At 38.6% G+C, this 23,441-nt stretch overlaps 1 pseudogene; it reads right to left on the bottom strand.

Moving 5' to 3' along the window:
* Positions 1 to 17,324: 17,324 nt before the first annotated feature.
* LOC143573116 (protein LIFEGUARD 2 pseudogene) lies at positions 17,325 to 19,141 on the bottom strand (annotated as a pseudogene).
* Between the last annotated feature and the right edge of the window lie 4,300 nt (positions 19,142 to 23,441).

Below are 23,441 nucleotides of genomic sequence, written 5' to 3'. Positions count from 1 at the left end.
CCCTAAACCCTCATTTCATTTCCATCATAATCTCTACACACTCCAAAACACACACACCACACACCGCCATATACGGCCGACGGCCGAGGGAGAGAAACGAGCAAGATCCGAGAGAGAGTAAACGATTAGTTGTGATTAAACAAGTTAAACGAGATCCAAACGAGCACAAAAGGTATGTTCTTGACCTTTAAAGTTTATGTTTTATTGAATGTCCTTAAGCTTAAAGATCCAAGCTTTATAGTATATACGGGATATATATACGAACGAAATGGTTAGGGAACGTTAGGGGGTGATGCCGAACCATAACAAGGGTATTAAAATCGCCAAAATGCGTGATAAAAACCAAACCAGTAGCGAACTGGGCAACTTCGCCTGCGAACTGGGTAATTTCGCCTGCAAAAGCTTAACTTCGCCTTCAAAGCTTAACTTCGCCTACGGCCAAGTTCGCCTAATTGATAACTTCGCCTACGGCCAAGTTCGCCTAACTGATAACTTCGCCTACGGCTAAGTTCGCCTAAGGTTTAACTTCGCCTAAAGCTAAGTTCGCTTAAGGTTTAACTTCGCCTAAAGCTAAGTTCGCTTAAGGTTTAACTTCGCCTAAAGTCAAGTTCGATTAGAAAATAAATTAAAAACCTAATGGAAAATGTGTTAAGACAGTTAATGTAAATAAAATTTTTCCAAGCTGACCTGGCAGCTCGACCCCAGTCAGGGGCTCTGCCCCTTGGACCCTGCTAGGGGCTGCCGCCCCTAGACCCCGCTGCCAGGGGCGCTGTCCCCGGACCCCTGTTCGTTGTGGGTCATATAAAGATAGAAATACAACATGAGTAGTAGTAGTTAATTGATACGTGTAAATATTATACAGTTAGCCGTGCACAGCTCAAGAAGGGAATAACTATTAACGGAGGGCGTAACAGGCTTCAGGTGAGTTTCTAGCCCCATTCCTTGTTATGTTTTCGGGGCTGTGTGCATACTCGATGTATTTGTTAATACATTTATCCTAAGTGATAAGTGTATGCCATATGTGATATATGTGATGGGTATGAATGATTGCTTGTCGGTACGCGAACGATCTTCGGATATTGCGCGTACTGTCAGGTTAAAAATAAAGGTACAAATATTATATATCGAAGATGTATGAACATTACAAATGAATACTTGTCGGGGCGTGAACGATCTTCGGATATTGCACGTATCGACAAGGGGTATGGTTGTTAAATGAATGATGTAAAGAACGCCTAGAGTGTTCTTATGCTATAATGTAATTATTGTATATGTGAAGTATGTGTATACAGGTACACGAATGGTATGTGAGTTCTACGTTCGACATAGTAAGTTAGGATGGCAAATCCCTCTAGCTTCTGTCGGACATAGACTCTGCTGGTGATGGCGTAGTTAAGGACTGCGGGCCTTATACGTAATGTAGATGATAGATGTAAACGTAGATAGGGACGGTGGGCCTTATACGTGTTATAGATGATAGCTGAGTACGTAGTTAAGGACTGTGGACCTTATACGTACTTCAGATAGGCATCAGCATAGGAAAGGACTGTGGACCTTATACATGCTGTATTTGTGTTGTGGTAGCGTAGGGGAGGACTGCGGACCTCGTACGTGCTATGAATTAGGTTGCAACATAGGGAAGGACTGTGGACCTTGTACGTGTTGTGGATGTAGGATGGTATAGGGAAGGACTGCGGACCTTGCACGTACCCTAAACGGTGAACATAGGTAAGGACTGCGGACCTTTTACGTGTTCACGACCTTGAGTACAGGTATAGACGGCGGACTATGAACGTACTCTCGGTAGACTGAGGTTAGTGATTGTAGATATGTATGTATGTATGGTAGTAAGTATGTATGTAGAACAGAAGGGTAACTAGTTAAGTATGGATATGTATCTTCGGATATGTATGTATGTGTATGTATTGTATGGCGTCCGATTAACTAGAACTCACTCAGCGTAGCTGACTTTTAGTATGCACGCAGGTGAGTAGAATGAGACAGCTAGCTTGAGCGGGCACATGGTGGGCGAATAGGAGACTGGCATCTGAAGACTCAAGATGTTTTAATGTAATTGACGTTTATTTTGAAAGACAAGAAAGAGCGGGCACATGGTGGGCGAATAGGAGACTGGCATCTGAAGACTCAAGATGTTTTAATGTAATTGACGTTTATTTTGAAAGACAAGAATGTTTAATTAAGGCAAGTTTTGGATTGCTGTAACGTTTCATGAAAGTTTTTATATTCCGCGAAAGTTTTAATGAACTCTGATTTGTAAGAACTGTGTTTATGAGTAAATCCGACGCTAAAGTAAGGCTACCGGGTTCGGGGCCTTACAACTATTGTTGCTGCGTTGTACTTTAAAGGTGGTGAAACCTTCCACTAGGCAGGAACGCAGGTCAGGGAATCGAAAGTCTTTGCAATGTAGTAGCATTCAGCAAGCACTTGCGGTGTGGAAAGATGGATCTGGTTTTGCTGACTTGGTTCTTTCTCTCTTTGATAACGTGGGGGGGATCACTTTTTCTAAAAGAGAGGTGGGAGTGGAGGAGGGTTCTGAAAATAGCCTCAATATTAAACAATGTCTCAGGAAAGTCAGGGATGGTCATTTCACAGCTGCAGTCAAGGTATTATGCTCAAGTGGGGTTGCCCCTCTCGGAGATTCAACCATGAAAGCCCTCATTGATAAACACCCAGTGGTGCCGCCTCCGTCATTGCCTTCTAGCTCTGTCGCCCCGCCTACTCTCTCTGTGGATGGGGACTGTGTGCTTAGATGTATCCGATCATTTCCTAAAGGGACCTCATGCGGGAGAGACGGGATGCAGGCGCAACACTTGTTGGACGCTCTTAGTGGTGAGGGATCAGTGACTTCCATGGGTCTGCTCTCAGCCATCATTGAAGTCGGCAACTTATGGCTAGGGGGTCTGTGCCCCAAGGTGCTCGCTGAGTTTATTGCTTCGGCCCCCTTACCCCTTTATTAAAGCCGGATAATGGGATTCGGCCCATTGCTGTGGGGGCTATCTGGCGTAGGTTGGTTTCTAAAGTGGCTATGAAGATGGTTGGGAAGGAAATGACTCAGTATTTATAGGACTTTCAGTTTGGGGTGGGGACCCCTAATGGGGCAGAGGTGGTGCTTCACAGCGCGAATCGGTTTCTTAACTCATTTCACGCGGACGGCTCTTTAGCTATGCTTACCGTGGACTTCTCCAACGCCTTCAATATGGTCGACCGCACAGCCCTTCTCTGGGAGGTTCATCATCATTGCCCGTCTATCTATCTATGGGTCCAGTTCCTTTATGCCCAGCCGGCTAGGTTGTATGTTGGTGATGACTGTATAGGGGCTACTACTGGGGTTCAGCAGGGAGACCCCCTTGGGCCCCTCCTCTTTGCCTTAGCATTACACCCTCTTGTTCTCCGGGTACAAAATGACTGTAACCTCCCATTTCATGCTTGGTACTTGGATGATGGGACTATTATTGGTGGTGCCAACGAAGTCGCTAAAGCCCTGGACATTATCAACTCGGAATGGCCATCATTGGGGCTGCAACTTAATATTAAGAAAACCGAGGTTTTTTGGTCAGCATGTAATGGGGTGAAAGTCAAAGATGGGCTCTTCCCTAGTGGGATTGGTAGACCAGAGAGAGGGGTAAAGCTCATTGGAGGGGCTGTTAGTCGAGATCCCTACTTTATTAAGGAGTTGGCGAGGCGGAGAGCATCTCGAGCGGTTGATCTTATGAAACTCTTACATTGCCTTAGGGATCCCAGAGCGAACTCCTCCTGCTTAGGTCTTGCATGGGGGTTGCTAAGTTGCTTTTTGGGTTACGAACATGCCACCCCCATATGATGGATGATGCGGTATCCTGTTTTAATAAGGGGCTACGAGAAGCCATCGAAGACATAGTTGTATGTGGAGGCCCGTTCTTTGGTGATCTTCAGTGGCGACTTGCATCTTTACCGATGCGCTTAGGGGGTTTAGGCCTTATTTCGGCTCATGATGTTGGGGTTTACGCTTTTGCAGCGTCGAGGGCTCAGTCTTGGAAGCTACAGAATCACATCTTAAGGAATAGCGGAGTTGTTGACCTGGACTCAGACTACGTGTAGGCCCTGGAACGCCTAAATGGCGCTCTCCCAGACTTTGACGTTGGCGGTTTCTCTAATATGGACACCGCCCCACCAAAGCCTCAAAAAACTTTGCCGAATGCCCTTTTTGGCAAAATCGCTCAGAGCCTGGGTGAAGTTTTTGGATTGTCCCACCGACAGAAGGCGGTTATTGAATGCTTACAAGGTCCTCATGCTTAAGATTTTCTGACCGTTATCCCGATTGATGACTTGGGCCAAAACATGTCTGCGGTCGAGTATAGGGCCATAATTAAGTACCGTTTGATGATCCCAATGTACCCAGAAGACGAAACATGCCCGATCTGCCGTAAGGCTTGCCTGGATAAATTCGGAGAGCATGCGGTTCATTGCAAGGAGATGCCTAGGTTCAAATACCGACATGATTGGGTGCGGGACGTTCTTTGGGACATCTTAAGGCGAGCTGGGATATCAGCTAAAAAGAAAGCCCCCGTAAACTTCCTTACAGACCCCACAGATGGGAGATCCACCCTACGACCGGCAGATTTGCTCGTCTTTGGTTGGGCCGGGGGAAAACACGCTTTGTGTTGACCTCACAGGGGTATCTCCCTTAGCTGGTTTGAGGGATAATGGGTTTGTAGCTGGGCAAGCAATGAAAAGGGCTGAAATGAAGAAGGTGGAGAAACATGCTAAAGCCTGCGAAGAGAACCAACATGTTTTTGTCCCTCTGGCTTTTGATACATTTGGCTCCTTGGCACCGGAAGCTATCCGTTTCCTAACCAGGGTCCAACAGGTTGTGCATAGCAATGTGTCGATTCCAAAGGGGCAGGGGTATGTCTTTAGCAGGTTAGGGTTTGCAATTCAGAAATGGGTGGCGGCGCAGCTTGTTGCCCGCCTACCTGCTATATTAATGTAATATCTATGTTTCTATATATTGTAGTTGGATATATATTCCTAGTAACACACTTACAAAAAAAATAATAATAAATAAATAATAATTAATTTTTTAATTAAACTATAACATTTTTGAGTGAAAAAGTTAACAAGTATCCACATGTCTAATTGACGGTACTCTTTACATTATTTAGTTACTCCGCTATATAATTTTTACCATTCGTTTTCTTTTCGATTAATTGATAGCCTACCTACTGATCCACCATATATACTTTACTCACCTAGCCATCCATATGGAAGGTTGTGCTTCAAAGAGTTTATATAATGTGAGCATCATACTCATCATACTTGACAACCTGAGAAACCCAAGACCGGACCGACCTGATCTAGCCTAGACCAACCTGATGTCTCAAGTCTTCTTAGTCGTTGCCCGAGGATTTATGTAATAGTAATCGTTTTGGCAAGTTTGGTCCAAACGGAAAGTCGCTAAATTTCTTGGGTAAAACAGTCTTTCGAGTAGTTCGACGCGGCTGAATGACTTGTAACGGTTCTTCGTTTAGGCTAATGTTCGGCCTAGTCGGGCTTACAGGTGGGCTGCCACCTTCTGAATTTGACGACTCACTTCCGTTTCTGATACGAACCAACTCACCGGTATCATGACGATCTGCAGACTCGGTGTCAAACCCGGATGTCACCTGCTCCGATTCGGGTTCAATATCGCACCTTACAATAAACTCAGTCCATTCAGGACCCTTTTCGCCCTCTTGTTTGTCAAGATCAGCCCACGCGTACCTTTTACACTCGTCAAACTTGACATCCCGCGTAACGTGTACTTGCATTTTGATCGGATCAAACATACGGTAGGCTTTTGTTCCAGGTTGAGTACCTAAGTGAATCATCACAATACTTCGGTCGTCCAATTTCTTTTGACCGGTACCAAAGACTTTTACATACCCCGTGCATCCGAACACTTTGACGTGTGAAAGGTTCGGTTTTCTTCCTTTAAAACGCTCGTACGGAGTCGAATCCTTCAAAGATTTTGTTGGTGACCGGTTTAGTAAATAAACCGAGTGATGAACCGCTTCTCCCCATAGATCTTGTGGTAGTAACATCGCCTTTAACAAACTTCGAGTCGTACCAAGTATGGTTCGATTTCTTCTTTCAACCACCCCGTTTTGATGTGGGGTGTACGGGGCCGTAAACTGATATACCACACCTATACTTGATAAGTAATCTTCCAACACATGGGATGTAAACTCACCCCCATTGTCGGTTCGTATGGTTTTAAGTTTCTTGCCCGTTTCGTTTTCCACCATTTTCACGAAATCTATGAGTAAACCCGCAACTTGGTCTTTCGTCTTTATCGTGAAAACCCACGTATGGCGGGTGTAATCGTCAACAACAAGCAAAAAATACAGGTTGCCACCATGTGTTTCGGTAGTAATCACGCCACAAACATCGGCATAAACGAGCTCGAGCGGTAACTTTGCACGATAATTAGATTCTTTCGGGATATCCGATCTTGTTTGTTTGCCTAGCATACATGCATCACAAATTTGCATCGGGTGTTCAATTCTTGGCACTCCATCCGCGAGTTTCGAGAGACCCCGAAGGGCATCGAAATTCAAATGCCCCAACCGAGCATGCCATATCCATGCAACATTATGCAAATTGACTTGTAAGCAAACCGGAGAAACAACCTTTAAATTAATTTTATAAACCCGGTTAAAGGAACGCGGTACCTTGATTATAAGTCGTCCATCTTGTTCGAATATCCATAAGATACCGTCTTGGATCGCGATCTTGCATCCTCCTTCGTCTAATTGCCCGAGACTTATAATATTATTTTTGAGAGATGGAATAAAATAAACGTCACTCAAGGCTCGTTGTTCTCCCCTTTGACCTTCTACTATTATCGTGCCCCGACCTTCGATTTCGACACACGAACCATCACCGAAACTTACTTTACCGGTCTTGTTACGATCGATGTTGGAAAACCATTCCGGATTTCCCATCATGTGGTTGCTCGCCCCATTATCAAGAATCCATGTGTTTTTATCACATGGGGCTGAAGCATATTGCTTCGGATCAACCCGGTCTTCTTTTAGAAAAACGACATCTTCCTTACTCCGAGCTACCGTCATCATGTTTAGAACCGATCCGCCATCTTGAGCGAGGTTACTTTGATCGTCCGTCTCCTTGTTTCGGTTAGTACATGATGTGGCAAAGTGTCCTAGTTCATCACACCGATAACATTTAATCTTTGACCGATCCTTCTTCACTCGGGGTTCTTTCTTTTCCCGATCCACAACCTTACCCTTTCCCTTGTTCTTTTGACTTGATTCAGTTCCAATCTTGCCTTTCCCATGACGCCTTTCTTGATTGCTTTTAGCTTTCCATTCTTCATACGTATATAGGAGTTGTTCTTGCTTACCGGACACGGGTTTGTCTTCATCTCCAGATCGTTCCTCAGACGCTTTTAGGCGTCCAACGGCTTCATGGAACGTCATGGTCTTTATGTCGGCAAATTGTTCAATAGTAGCAACAATCGCTATATACCTATTTCTTGGAACGGACTTCAAAAGCTTTCTCACAAGGGTCTTTTCTTCAAACGGTTCTCCAAGATTGCTTGCTTTGGAAGCTATTTGGCTAATCTTGGTCGAGAAGTCATCAATCGTGTCCGTTTCTTTCATCTTGAGTACATCGAACTCATGTTGAAGAGACTCAATACGTGCTTCTCGAACCCTATCAACCCCAACGAAACGAGTTTTAAGTGCATCCCATATCTCTTTAGCGGTGGAAAGGTGAGCCACTTGCATCACCAAAGTCTCCGGCATGCCTTGATAAAGATACACAATCGCCAACCCGTCTATCTTCGAGTCAACCACCGTTCCCGTTCTTGGTTCGATAGCCTCCAACAACCCTTGAACCATGAAGATGGCCTTGATTTTTACCGTCCAAATCGTGTAATTAGTGGCCGTAAGAATCGAAAACTGAATCGACATGGAACTCGGTTCTTTGGGAAAACCGACTTGATTACTAGACCCTCCAACTTGATTATTTGGTTGATCACCCATCTTTTCTATCTTGTTCGTTGGCACTTAAATTAAAATCTTGATTCAATTTTCTAAAAACAAAAGAAAATTGTTGGGTTTAATCTTAACCCTTTTAATTGCTTCAAGAATAGAAATAATAATTTCTCTTTTCGTAGCCTCCTGTCCACCAACAAAATTCCAAAGGAACAAAAGGAAACCGAAACAAAAAGATTGCTTCTGCCAAAGAAACCAAACTGGATATATTATCCTTTGACTTTTGTGACCAATTAAATCAATTGAATCACAAACTACAGTCTACAAATACGTCTTTTGCTTTCTGCCGACCAACAAAAACACTTTCGCCGTGACGGGGTTGTTTACGACGCTTCACGTTCAAGAACCCGAAACAAATTTCTTGAAACCTACCGACCGATCGATCAGTGTTCGTTGGTGATTAGATGCGAACCACGTCGGAGACTAAACTCCAACCTTGCTGGAAATCAGACGAACTCCGAATCTTTCTTTCCGGTTGCCGCTCTTGATCTTCGATCGATCTTAGAACCTGTCGTAGAGGTCTTGCAACTAGATGTGATTGCCTTCCTTGCCGGACTCGCCTACGATCGGAGATGCCTTGTGCCGCCGGAACTTCTTGATCGATATTTAGGCTCTGATGCCAATTGAAGACAATAAGATTCAAGTCTAAACCTTTATTGTATTGATTAATAAGTTGTTGGTGTGATTACTTGATTACAAATAACCCCTATTTATAACCATACAATTACTTGTTAGACAATAATAGGAGAAAAACTAACTCAAAAACCCCCTAGGTTTATAAGTACGACAACTAGGTTCCCGCACTTACGCAAGATTACACTAATAATAATGACACAAAAACTCTAGCAAACTAATGATAATATATTTATGAAATAATTATTAGGCATAGATTATTACACAAAATTAGGATCATCAATTCAAAAGAATAAATCAAGTAGGGTTGCAATTTGCATATGAGCCAAGTTGCTTGCGAGCTGCTTGAGATCAGATCGATAAAAAGCTCAAAACAAGCATAATTTTTCCAAGCTCGAAAAAGATCGTTTAGTATCATACAAAAGACGGTTACTATTGATTCAACACAATGCAACTGTAGTGTCCGAGTGGATACTCTTATTTTCTCTCGAACCATAATAATATTATTTGGTCATTGAATCATGCATTTATTCTCTTGTTTTTGTCAAGCCTTCATGATCTTGTGTAATTTTAAGTTTTCTCTCTTTTGGAATTCAATGTATTAATTTCACAATGCACAACCGAGCTTGAGGCGAGCAAAATCGTTTAGGGTTTTCTTAAAATATATAAAAGTAACTAAAACAATATACAGATTAGTTTGAAAATCAATAACAAGTCAAGCCAAAAAAGGACCCATGACTCAAGCTCGAGCTCTGCTCAGTTCGTTTACATCCCTAAAATCAATAACATACCGAGTATCGAAGTCAAGGTGGGAAGTAGAAAACAAGCGAATCCACCTATCAAGGGGGCGACAATCGGATGAAGATACAAGGCGCTAATGGCACCAAAAGCGATGGTGAGAAGCAACTGTTGGATGACAATGGAGTAGACCCTACGAATAAACGACCACCTGAGCTCCGGAGTCTCTGACATCTTCGAGTGCACTGTTGGAGTTGGACCGGTCTCCATGTCAGTGTTCGCAACCGGCGGTTGGTTCAGCATCTTGATGAAGTTGAGAAAGTAGAGATTGTGATAGAAGAAACGTGAAAGTAATGGTATAAGATTCTTAATAATATGAATAATATTGGTGTATAGATGATGGTGGTTTTCTGTTTTTGGTTAAGCTTGGAATTTGAGTCTTTGCATGAAGGACATCTAAAAACAGCATGGGATGTATACATTTCAAATATATGTATAACTGTAAAGTTAAAGTTTTACTTTATCTTTACGCTACACGTATTTTGATGAAAAGTTAACCAGTGTCCAATTCTTTTTATATTATTTAGTTTATTTAGTTACTCCATTACACATGATCTTTAACTTTAAGCGGGACCATTTTTTTCCAATTAATTGATGGCCGACCTACCAAGTTATTCACCTATACATATGAAAGGATGTGATGTGATTTTAAGAATGTATTATGTGTATCAAACCCAAGACCGAATCGACCCAAGTAGAGACCAACCTGACGTCTTAGTCGTTGCCCAAGGATTAATATAACAGTATTCGTTTTCGGCAGGTTTTGTCCAAACAGGCAAAAGTCCAAACAAGATCCGGGCAAATGACTTTAGAGAAATTACACTAGAAACCATTTTATATCAACCACCTAAATAAAACATGAAACAAATGTTTATAATACGTTAATACCCTATGCCAAGTCTTCACTAAATGTCATTGCGGATTCATAGCCAATCGGGCATGGGATGCCCTTGCCAACGTCTTTCAAGATAACCGTAACCCTTATGTGGTTTATCTTGAACTTTTCCAATGCCCGACTAAACAATTTTCGCAACACCTCTACTTATTGTCAAAACCCTAAAATTCTTCTACACTCAATTGGCCAATGTGGACGCTCCGGTTACAAGTCATAGCTTATTAGATTATCACTATGACAATCTTTTATATCTTTTTCAACCATATTTGACGTACAGCTAACATTTTACCAATAATAGTAACAACAATTTTGTATAAAATGTTAAACCTTGGGTTGATTCCTGTTTCAGGCTTCTATTTCATCTTCTACAAACATAAATATATATATAATTCCATATGCTACCAATTAATATAAATAAAGTCTTACATAATCATATAAACTGTCATAACTCATAAATCAAACAGCTTACAAACTTGGAAGTCTGAATACCAGCCCAAACTACTACTTTGGACCTTTATTAAAGTTATTATATATATCCCATATGCGACATCTTAGTATCAAATCAAATTACATCAACGATTTCCAGCAGCGGTATGAAAATCCATGTAACGCCTGAGGACGTCATCATACAAACCCACGCAGCCCAGACGTACTCGTCATATGTGGACCCCGTGATCACCTCACCGTTGAGGAGTATGCAAACACAGAAGATTATAGCGTAGAAACACCCCCATATCATAACCGAAGTTTCACCCAGAGGAAAGATTATCTGAAAAACAAATAAAATTTATAAACGCATAAACATTGTTAATTTATGGGTTGGTGCACACGAACACTCTAAAATTACATATTTAGAACAAAAAACCAAATATATAGAAAATAGTCATGTTTAAACAAGGTGTAAACGACTTAAGCAGCAAGTTGATTACTCATTTACTCGAGACTGACTTATCGAGCAGAGCTTACACACAAGCTCAAGCCACAAAATCAGTTTGTTTGATATACGAGCCCGAGCTCAATCTTCACTTATCAAACTCAAGTTGGCTCGTGAGCATAAAATTAGCCTATTATTATATTATTATTATTATAGTACTCTACATTAATACTTATTAAATAAATGAGGCGATACACACGAGCCAAGCTTCAATTATTGACCTTGAGCTGGCTCAAAAGCATAAACGAGCATGTTATTCATATTACTTTTGTTATGAAATAGTAAATACATGTTTATGTAATTACCATTTTCACATAAAATATAAAATTATGATAACAATGACTAAATAATATACATTATGCCATATGTAAATACTATAGTTATAAATATGTATAAAAGAGTGTTCAAAATTATATATAATATCTAACAATCGAGCCGACGTCGAGCCCTTGTAAGGTACATGAGCCGAGCTCGTGCTTGGCTCGTTAAAACTATAAAATATGATACTAATGGGCTCGTTTTATTTTTAAAACGTTGGCATAAACTATCTCATTGGTTCAAGTTATGACATAAAAACATAACCAATTTAACAGAACACATTTGAGGGTTTGATACAAAACTGCCTTAAAACTGTTTAGACTAAACTTAAGCACACGAACCTGAATGAGGACGAAGACGAGAAATAACAAAACCAAACCGAACCATAATAGGGTGAGGAAATTGAAGTCATAACCTCTGTTGGCAGCCCAAAATGTGAACAAAGTGAGACTCACAACCATCACTGTTGTCAAGATACCAGCTTCCAGGATTACTACTTGTACCTTATCTGCAAAATCCTCCAAGAATTCAACAATCTTGTTATAAAATTTTGAAATTAAACATGAGTTGATGAAGAGTAGGATTACGGCTAGCTAAGACAGCGCATGAGAATCCGACTACCAAAGCCATAGAAACGGTGAAGAGCACCAGAAGCACATAGTTCACAGGATGACGCTGACGGTAGCAATACAACGGGTATACGGCTGTTCAAACACATCAATTCAAAAAATATATATGTGATCAAACCAAACTAAATAATAATACAAACCGAATTGATGATAATATATTTACGAAATAATTGTTATGCAGAGATTATTACACAATATTAGGATCATCAATTCACATGAATAAATCAAGTAGGGGTGCAATTTGCATATGAGCCAAGCTGCTTGCACGCTACTTGAGATCAGATCGATAAAAAGCTCGAAACAAGCATAACTTTTCCAAGCTCGAAAAAGCTCGTTTAGTTATCATACAAAAGACGCTTACTGTTGATTTAACACAACTCAACTGTATTTTCTCTCGAACCATAATAATATTATTTGGTCACTAAATCATGCGTTTATTCTCTTGTTTTTGTCGAGCCTTGTTTGGTAAAGATCGTTTATGCTCATCAAGCCTTACCGATCTTGTGTAATTTTAAGTTTTTTCTCTTTTGGAACTCTATGTATTAGTTTCACAACTCACGACCAAGCTCGAGCCGAGCTTTTGCTTGTTTAAGGTTTTCTTAAAATATATAAAAGTTACTAAAAACCATGTACAAATTAGTTTGAAAATCAATTGTGCCCGAGCCAAGCACGAGCTTAAAAAAACAACCCATGACTCAAGCTTGCATTGCTCGGTTCGTTTACATAGCTAAAATCAAACACATACCGAATATGGCAGTTAAGGAGGGGAGTAGAAAACAATTGAATCCGCCGATCAAGGGAGCAGCAATCTGATGATAAGATAAAGCGCTAACAGCAGCAGTAAAGATAGTTAGAATTAACTGAAGGGTTACGATCGAGTACACCCTACACCGCGTGAGCTCCGGCGACATCTTCCGGTGACCCATTTGAGCTTGAAATTGAAGAAATGTGAAAGATTCTAATGAATGATATTGGTGTATAGGTGATGTTATATACTCTTTTTTGTTAAGCTTGGAATATGAGTGTTTGCATGAAAAACAACTAAATATAGCATGGATGTTTACACTAGAAAACAATGCATATATATCAACCAGCTAAACAAAAACATGAAACACATGTTTATAATACCCTATACCAAGTCTTTACTACCGTTGTGTTCCCGAGTCTCATTTAATGAGGGAAGGGGAAGGAAATATTATTAAGAGAGAAAAGAGAGGAAAAGTTGTGAACTTATTTCGTGTTCCCGAGTTTAATGAAAACAAAGGAAAGGATATAAACATTTTAAATGTTTCCAAGTTTGGAAGGAAAAGAAATAAAAGTTACGTTTTTACTATTATATTTTAAGTTAAACTAAAATAAAAAATACATGTTATAAATTATGTGCATACCGTCTCAAACCATGATCCATAAAATCAAAAGTGTTCAATAATACTTTTTTATTCGAACCAATATTTCAACACAAGTTTGACTATCAAAGAGTCAACACATCTCTTATGGTAACAATTGATCTATCTTTCATCCAAAAAGGAAATATGGTATAACTATAGAAATATGGCTGTTATTATACAGACCATTCTTTTTTGTTTTTTCCCTCTTTATCTTCATTTTCACCCTTTATATGTTTATGATGCATTTTGAAACATAATTATTTACACAACATCAAACAAAAATGTTACCAATAAAACTGTTTATATTTATGAAATTTACTTAAAACTGTTCACATAATTTATATTCCTCGAGTATTATTAGGGCTCGGTACCCTCTTTCCTCGAATATTAGTAGGGTTCGATTCCCTAGTTCTTGAGTATTAGTAGGGTTCGATTCCCTCTTCGTTACCATACAACCATACATCATACCTCGAGTATTATTAGGGCTCGGTACCCTTTTCGTGACCATACAACCATACAACCATCCTTTCCTTCTTTTATTAACTTTATCACGTTCATACACATAAGCATACATATCATACTTACCTTATATATATAGCGTTACAACCTGACAGTACGTGCAATATCCGAAGATCGTTCACGTACCATCAAGCAATCATTCATACATTTCACATTATTCACATAAGGCATACACTTATCTCTTAGGATAAGCGTATTAACAAACATATTGAGTATGCACACAGCCCCGAAAACATAACACATAAATGAGGCTAGAAACTCACCTGAATCCTGTTACGCTCTCCGTTAATCGTTATTCCCTTCTTGAACTGTGCACGGCTAACTGTATAATATTTATATGTATCAATTAACTACTACTACTCATGTTGTATTTTCTATCTTTATATAACCCACAACGAACGGGGGTCCGGGGGCAGCGCCCCTGGCAGCGGGGTCTAGGGGCGGCAGCCCCTAGCAGGGTCCAAGGGGCAGAGCCCCTGGCTGGGGTCGAGCTGCCAGGTCAGCTTGGAAAAATTTTATTTCCATTAACTGTCTTAATACATTTTTCCGTTAGGTTTTTAATTTATTTTCTAATTTGCTAACTCCAGCGAACTTATCATTAAGCGAACTTAACAATAAGCGAACTTAACATTAAGCGAACTTACTGTAAGCGAACTTAACATTAAACGAACTTAACATTAAGAGAACTTATTATCTAAGCGAACTTATCTTTCAGCGAAGTTAAGCATTCAGCGAACTTAACTCAGGCGAAGTTAGCATTTGAACGAACTTATCACCAGGCGAAGTTAAGGCTTGGCGAACTTAGCTTGCAGGCGAGGTTAAGCTTGCAGGCGAAGTTGTTCAGCAGTGGTTACTGTTCGCTCTAAAACCTCTTAATCATAATCGTTTAACACAAAATCCAGGAATATGGTATTTAACTAACCCGCGACTATTCCTATAGTCGTTTTTTGTTAAGATTTGACCCGAAAATACGTAAATTTTGGACCTTTAATTTCAGGAACGTTCAATACAAGTTATCTTAAACGAACCGTACATGTTTATGGGTTTATTAGGTTCGTCCTAGCATCAAGTTCGCTACTTTACGCTTCGTTTAGATCCGATCTATTATCGTTTCAAGTTTCATGGCAAACCGTCTATAAAAACATGAACTTTAAGATCGAAATCTTACCTTTATGTGTTCGGTTTGCGTGGTTATCTCGTATCCAGCTCGTATATCGAAGATCTAATAATGGTTGGCTTAATTTTGGTCTCGGACGTCTCTCTCTCTCTCGTCCGTATAGGAGGTGGTGTGTGGTGTGTGTGTTTTGGAGTGTGTAGAGATTTATGAAAGATGGAATGATAGTTAGGGTTTTTGGATGGTTTAAGGGGATATTTATATCCCTTAAAGCCCATGGACCTAAGGCCCATTACCCTTAATCCATCTTAATTAATCCAAGTCCATGGTCCTTTCTTTATTAGGCATAAGTTAACTATTAACACACGATAACTAAACACGACTTTCTTTATTTAATATTAGAATATTTTAGGATGTTACATCTCCACAAGGAATACTTCTCTCCCAATGAAAGTATGTCCTTGATATGTTGACTGAATGTGGCTTACTGGGTTGTAAACATGTTGATACCCCGATGCTTCCTACAAAGAAACTCCTCCCAAAGGAAGGAGATCCAATGAAAGATCCTGAGCGATACAGACGGTTGGTTGGTAAACTTAATTATTTAACCGTCACACGACCGGATATCTCCTTTACTGTTAGTGTTCTGAGCCAATTTATGGTTGCGCTATACACCGGTCACTGGGATGCTGTCATTCGTGTCTTAAGATATCTTAAGACCTCACCTGGTTTGGGTATATTATACTCTGATCAGGGTCATTGTCGTGTGGGTGCCTTCACGGAAGAAGGAGATGGTCGGATATCAGGGTTCTCAGATGCAGATTGGGCAGGTTGTCCGATTTCTCGACGATCTACCACCGGATATTGTGTGTTTGTTGGAGGAAATCTTGTATCATGGAAGAGTAAGAAGCAACACACGGTTTCCCGGTCGAGTGCCGAATCGGAGTATAGAGCCATGGCAGATGTAACATCAGAGATGACATGGGTACGTCGTCTTCTCATAGAACTCGGGGTTGTTTCTAATGACTTGATGCGGTTATACTGTGATAGTCAATCAGCCATTCACATAGCCAAGAATCAAGTATTTCATGAGAGGACAAAACATATTGAGGTCGACTGCCACCTTATCAGAGATCGAGTAGTAGGCACACAAACTGATCCTCCATCTATTCAACCAGTTCATGTGAAGACAAATTTTCAGCTAGCAGACATTCTAACTAAGCCGCTCCGGAAAGCTCAGATAGATTTTATTTGTAACAAGTTGGGCATGATTAACATCTATGCTCCAACTTGAGGAGGAGTGTTAGTTGTATTTAGTTATAATTAGGGTTTTAGCCCATGTAGTTGGTTAAAGCCCATGGGCCTTTATGGGTTGAAAGCTAGGGTTTGTTTGTGTATAAATAGATGTAGTTGTCTTTATATTATTCACACATTCAAGTAATAAACATTACTTTCACTACAACCATCTTCTTCTTTACAAGATGGACTCACTAAAAGCTCGAATCAAACCGAGCTTAACAAGCTCAAGCCTAAAAATAAATTGTTTCTAATAAACGAGTCAGAGCTCGAGCTTCACCTATCTAGCTCAAGCTGGCGAGCATATATAAACGAACCTGTTATTATACAACTTTGATTTAAAACATTAAACATATATTTATATAACTGTTATTATTTATAAAATTGTCATAAAAATTTATAGTTAAATCATACATAAAAATAACTATAAAGGCATAAAACTTATATTATATATATATATAACAACCAAGTCGAGCCGAGCAAAATTATGAGCTGAGCTCGAGCTTAGGCTAGATCGAGTTTGATTCGTTTACAAATTTTAAACTATAAAACATGGTACTAATTTATATCATATTTTATAAATGTTGGCATAAACACTATCTAAATGGTTTAAGTTATGTCAAAAAAATATTCTTTATTATTTTAAAAATAGATGGGCTAAGAGGTCAGCCCACAAACACTCCAGCCGACACGAACACAACCAATTTAGCTAAACACATTTGAGGGTTGGACCTAAAACTGACTTAAACACACGAACCAGAATGAGGCCAGAAGACGTGAACCACCATGAGCGAAAATGGACCAAAGAAACCGAAGTCATAACCTCTCTTTGCAGCCCAAAATGTGAACCAAGTGAGACTTACAACCACTACTGTAGTCAAAATAGCAGCTTCAAGTATCACCTTACCTACAAACATTAAACAACTTATTCTTCAATAGTTTATTTTCTTTTGAAAATTTGAAAGTAAACATGAACTGATGGAGAGTAGGAATATTACGGCTAGCGATAGCGCATGCCGGCCCGACAAAAAAGGCCACACAGACGGTGAGGATCGCTAGAAGCACATAATTCACAGGACGACGCTGACGATAGTAATACAACGGGTACGCGACTGTACAAACACATTAGTTAATGACACAAAATTAGTATTATCATCAATTCATATGAATCAAGTAGGGGTGCAAACCAGCCGAGCTGTTAAGGAGTTACTCGAGATCACATTGATCAAAAGCTCGAAATGAGCCAAGTGTTTTCGAGCTTGACCCTTCAATAAAGCTCGTTTAGGTATTGAGCCTGAGCTCGAGCCTTGTATGGGAAGCTCGTTTAATCTAATCGAGCCTTAACACAAGTCTTGTGTATTTTCAACTTTTATATCTCTTGGACATCTATGTATTAATTTCACAATGCCCTAGGGATGTGCATGATTAGTCTTAGGTTAGTTGCCTAAGACCGAACCAAAGGCCAAAACTTTGGTTCTTGGATTTTTGAAACCGTTCAGTTTTCATTTTTGTTTAGATTTGGTTTCAGTTTTGACATTTTTTTAAAAAAATTTGGCCCAAAAATAATTATTGGCCTATATCATTTTGTTGATTAATAAGTAACTGATTATTATATACGTTTGGGCTAAAATAATTGAGTTACACATTTATCAGATTCTTATAAATTTTTTATAATAGAAAATGAAAATCCAGAAGTTTAGGTTTAGTTTGATTTTTCCGATTTTTATTACATCTAAAACCAAAACTGAACCGTAACTCCGTAAGATTGGTATTTTACCAAAACACAAGACCAAACTGTTGGTTTTTGTTTCGATTCATTTATTCAGTTTGCTATTTTTTTGGGTTTTCAGTTTCGGATCGGTTTCTAATGCACAACAAAGCTCGAGCCAAACTTTGGCTCATTTAAGATCTATTTGAGCTAAATCCAATCTTAGGGGTTGTTTGTTTACATCTTAATGGAACCATTCAGATGTTTCCATCTGATTCATTCAGACTTCAGATTGTTTGGTTCCAAACAGAAAAATATCTGAATGGTTTAAATTAGGTCTGAATCATTCAGACATATTGTTGTTGTTGAATGGGACAGAGGTTCATTCAGAAATGAATGAACAAAGCAGCCACATTTAAGGTTTTCTCAAGTTGATATAAAAATACTAATAACATATATATATATATATATATAATAGTTAATAAATATATATAAGCTCGAGCTCTTGCTCTCATAAGTCAAAACAAGCCGAGCTTGAGACAATGAGCTAGACTCATCAGCTTGGCTCATTTACATCCTTGGAATAAAGCACATACTGATCAATTGAGTGATGAAGGCAAGTAGACAACAAATGGATCCGACTCTAGTAGTCGTCAAGAAAGCGTTGATCGGATGACACAAGGCGATAACAGCACCGAAAGCGAAGGTGAGAAGTAATTGCATCGCAATGATCGAGTAGACCCTTCGAATAAACGACCAACGGAGGTCAGCAGACTTGGACATCTTCGGGTACAGTGGTTGAGCTTGTCCGGTCTCCACGTCGGTCTTCGCAAACCGCGGTTTGTTTGGCATCTTCTTGATGAAAGTGAGAAAGTAAGGGTTGTGATTGAAGTGATGAGAAGGTAAAGAAATTGGATTCTTGTGATGATAATAATAATAATAATAATAATAATAATAATAATAATAATAATAATAATAATAATAATAATAATGATGATGGTTGTTTCTGTTTTTGGTGAAGTTTGTAAGATGAGTGTTTGTAAGGTGGTCTAAAAATGGCATGCAAAATACCTTTAATATATATATATATATTTCTTAAATTAATGTTGTAAATAAAAATATTAGTTCAATATCATTTCAGTTTACGCGTTTTGTATACAAGATCAGCTAGATCTATTTAAATATTCGGGGTTTACTTTTCCTAACAAGAAGGCGTTCCACGCGGTTTATCTTATAACTATGTGGAGTATTTGGAAGTTGAGAAACGATGCGGTGTTTAATGGGAAGCCGATTCAACTTGCGAGGGTGATGGGGGAAATCAAATCTCTTAGTTTTCTTTGGATTAAGAACCGCTCAAAAAAGCTTAACATTTCGTGGGAAGATTGGACGAGGTTTCATTTGTAGTTTCGTATAATGTTTGTTTGGTGTTTTTTTGGTGAGTTGGTGTTTTGTTGGGTGTATCTTTGGGTCTCCGAACTCTGTTTATATATATACATATTTTAGTTGGTCATTCAAAAAAATATATCATTTCAGTTTATAAAGTTTGTGTTATTGAATAATGTTAATAAGCTAGTGTTTAACCCAGATAATGGTAAAACCCTAGCATTGATGTGGTAAGTCGATATGAATTTGGGGTTTCGGTTACGTGTGTTATTGTACTAGAACTAAGACAAAAAAAATTATAAAAGTTGGGGTGGACCAATGGTGTTGCGTCGGTCGGTAAAACTCGATCATTGATAAAATCCAACGGTTATCGATCCCGGATGTTGAGGCAGTGAGTCTACGTGAATTCGGTCGGTTTTCGTCGTATTCGTTACGGTACCGAACTAAAACAAAAAAAATCTACATTCGGTCGGCTTTAGTTACGGTAAGAGAACTAAAATAAAACGCAGTGAATCTACGCGAATCGGTCGGTTTCTGTCACGTGCGTCATGGTAAGGTAACTAAATCAAAGAGAAAATAAAAAGGAACAAAAATAAAATTGACACTCGATCAGTTTTCGTTAAATTCATTAATGCCGAAACTAAAATAGAACACAATAAACCAAAACAAAACAAAAATACCACCAATATGATGCTATAAAGGGCCCAATGAAAACTTTGCGACACCAAACTTCTAAATTGTTATATATAATAATATTATTAGTAGTAGTTATGCTTAAATATAATACATGGTTCTACTTCTACATTAGTTTTAGTTTTGAAATATAATGTGGAAAATATGAAAATTATTGGAAGTATTGTTTCATGTTAAGACTTTAGAAAGAGAGGTCAATTCTTGCAATTACTTGATAGCATACCTACATGGTACACCATTACTCTTCAAGCCATCTATATGATATGACTTGCTTTTATAATACTTTGCGGAGTGGGGTGTCATCCATGGCGCATCGCTCGCATTTCGTTTGTATTGTAAAAATAGTAACCTCTTTAAACATGTTCACAAAATTGACAAAGAGGCATCGAATCATGTAAAAAAAGTAACTTTTTAAACGTGTTCACAAAATTGACAAAGAGGCATCGAATCATCATCATCCTCTTTAATCGTGTTCATCAATCATCATGACTCATCTCAACTTTGAATCATCTTAAGTTTTTTTTCTTTAACTACGAGTTATGCTGATCATTTTTTTATTCTTCACTCTCTCATCATGAACTCTATATAGAGTTCGAGTTTATATTTATTTGGTGCTCAACTTAATTAGATAATAACTTGCTAAAAGGAACTAATCAATTGTTTCAGTTTATGAATCTGGCAAGATGAGAACTAGATTTGAAAAATAACTTGGGGAGACAAAAAAAAAATATTTTTGTTGGGATGTACTTCACAATTATAATAGATCATCATACATATTATAGAATAGTGTCACGTCTCAAGATCCGGGCATATGACTTTGAAGAAATTACACAACAAACCATTATCCAAAACCAATTACACGAACAATAGAAGTTTTAAAGTAAATACAAAACCAAACTATTGGATCTCAACCACCTAAACGAAATATGAAACAAATGTTTATAATAGTCTATGCCAAGTCTTCACCAAATGTCATAGCCGATCTAGTGTCACTGGTCAAGCACGACCTTGCACGCCTTCGCTAGTTGAGGCCTCATACCTCCTGAAATGCACACTTAAACAAGCTATAGTGTCACTGATCAAGCACGACCTTGCACGCCTTCGCTAGTTGAGGCCTCATACCTCCTGAAATGCACACTTAAACAAGCTAGCTTACATTGGTCAGTTCTATGCTTCATATTTGAACGTACACATTTTCTAAAACTCATGTTGTTACAAGTTACTACCACGTTATGATTTGTGTAAGTTTATGGTTGGTTGATATTTCTTAGCATTGATGTGGAGGGGTGTTAAAACATGTGATTGTATTATTTGTCTTACAATTCAATACTCTAATGGAATATTAATTTATTTATTTTTTGTGTTTATTTATTATGCAAACCCGAGCTGGTGTTATAAGAGATTGGGCTTAGAGCATGGAAGCACAAAAGGCAATGGATGGGCTTGTAGATATGGGCTTCAGGATGCTTGGATCGAGTTAGATCTGGCCCGTTTACATCACCGGTGTTTGAAATTCCTTATTTTACCTACTTATGACTTTCGACATAAGTCAATGAGTTACAATATTATAACTTATTGACTTATACATTCACAAACATTCCCGGTACCAAACAAGCTTATGACTTTTTCTATAAGTTATAAATCGATGAAAATAAACAATCCTAAACACCCCTTTGTATTAATTCGAGTCATTGCATATTTAATTGCGTTTCTCTCTTGACCATCACTCCGAAGATCATAGTTCTTGATCTAGTGTTTCTTGTGATTCTTTGTTATTTTAAAAAGTATTGTGGATCATCATAATGATGATCTATATTTGAGTGTTGTATCGATTAGTTTATCATCTGGGTAATCAGAAGTTGGATCTTGTATTTGATTGTTTGAAGATTAAGTCTCTGACAATATTTTTGACGTTGTGTCACGTGTGTTGGGCAAGGTAACGGGAAAGAAAAGAACACGCAAAAATAAATCCGCATCTTTTATTTGATCCTAACTTAATTCGGTTCGGTTAGAGTCTTTGAATTCGAATCGTTTCGAATATAAAAAAAATTAAGTTTGAACAAACGGATCCGAAAAAATCGAATATCCGATATTCGAATAAACTCATAAGTTCGATCGGTGCCGGTAGTTGTGTAAGGTGTTAAATGTTTAATTCAACTGATGTTAAATTGGCACCCATCTTTGCAATTAGCCCCGTCTACTTTTTGTCACGACCATTTTTAACCATATCCTATGTATCCTATAGTTTAAAAAAAACTCACAAAAAGTTTAAGGAATAATTTGAGCATGCTTTAAAAATGGTTGGTATTTAATCCGGTAAAGAAGAAAGAATATGGGGTAATCTACTTTTGGAATTTGACCCAAGTGGAGGAGTGATTAGGGCTGTAAATTTTACCCGAAACCCGCAATCCAACCCGAGAAAACCCGTATTGGAACTTGAACTAACTCAACTTAAAAAACCCAAACTCGAGAAAAAACTAATCCGAACCCGAACCGAAGTAATTCAGGCTGGTTCTTGGGTCCAAACTCTAGGTTTTGAGTCAACCCGAAAAACTCGAATAAACTTTTAGTTTTAATACCTTATATATTTTTTGGCATCATATGTTAAATCTTAATCACTGACGTTAACAGAATTAGTCCAAATCGACTGTTCTCATTCCACCTATTAAGAATCGATTTTTTATTGTTTATTAAGGTTTAAATTTATGACTAAAAGAAACTATAATCCAACACACTAATCACGGCATACTGAAAACAATTATGTCGGTCTTGTTTATTGTAGTTGAACTTTGTTAAATTTTACTTTTTTATGATGTTTTATTGGTCCATTTTTGTTTTTTTATTAGTTTAATTACATTACGAGTAAAGAATAATATATTACATTTAAATTTAGCAACGTAGTTTTTTTCTTAGGATACTCGAAACCCGATTAACCCAACCCGAAAAAACCCAAATCCGAAGAAACCGTGAGAGATTTGGGTTGGATTTCGGGCATGGGTTTAAAACTTTGAAATCCGAAAAACCCAAAACCCAAAAAACACCCATAGAAATGATATCATTTTTTTTTCATATTTTT

This window comes from Bidens hawaiensis, unplaced genomic scaffold (assembly GCF_021521415.1).
Source record: "Bidens hawaiensis isolate Kalapana, Puna unplaced genomic scaffold, B.hawaiensis_p1.1 tig00026205_1, whole genome shotgun sequence".
NCBI lineage: Eukaryota > Viridiplantae > Streptophyta > Magnoliopsida > Asterales > Asteraceae > Bidens > Bidens hawaiensis.
Note: the sequence above shows the minus strand (reverse complement) of the source record. Positions and strands in the feature narration are given on the sequence as shown.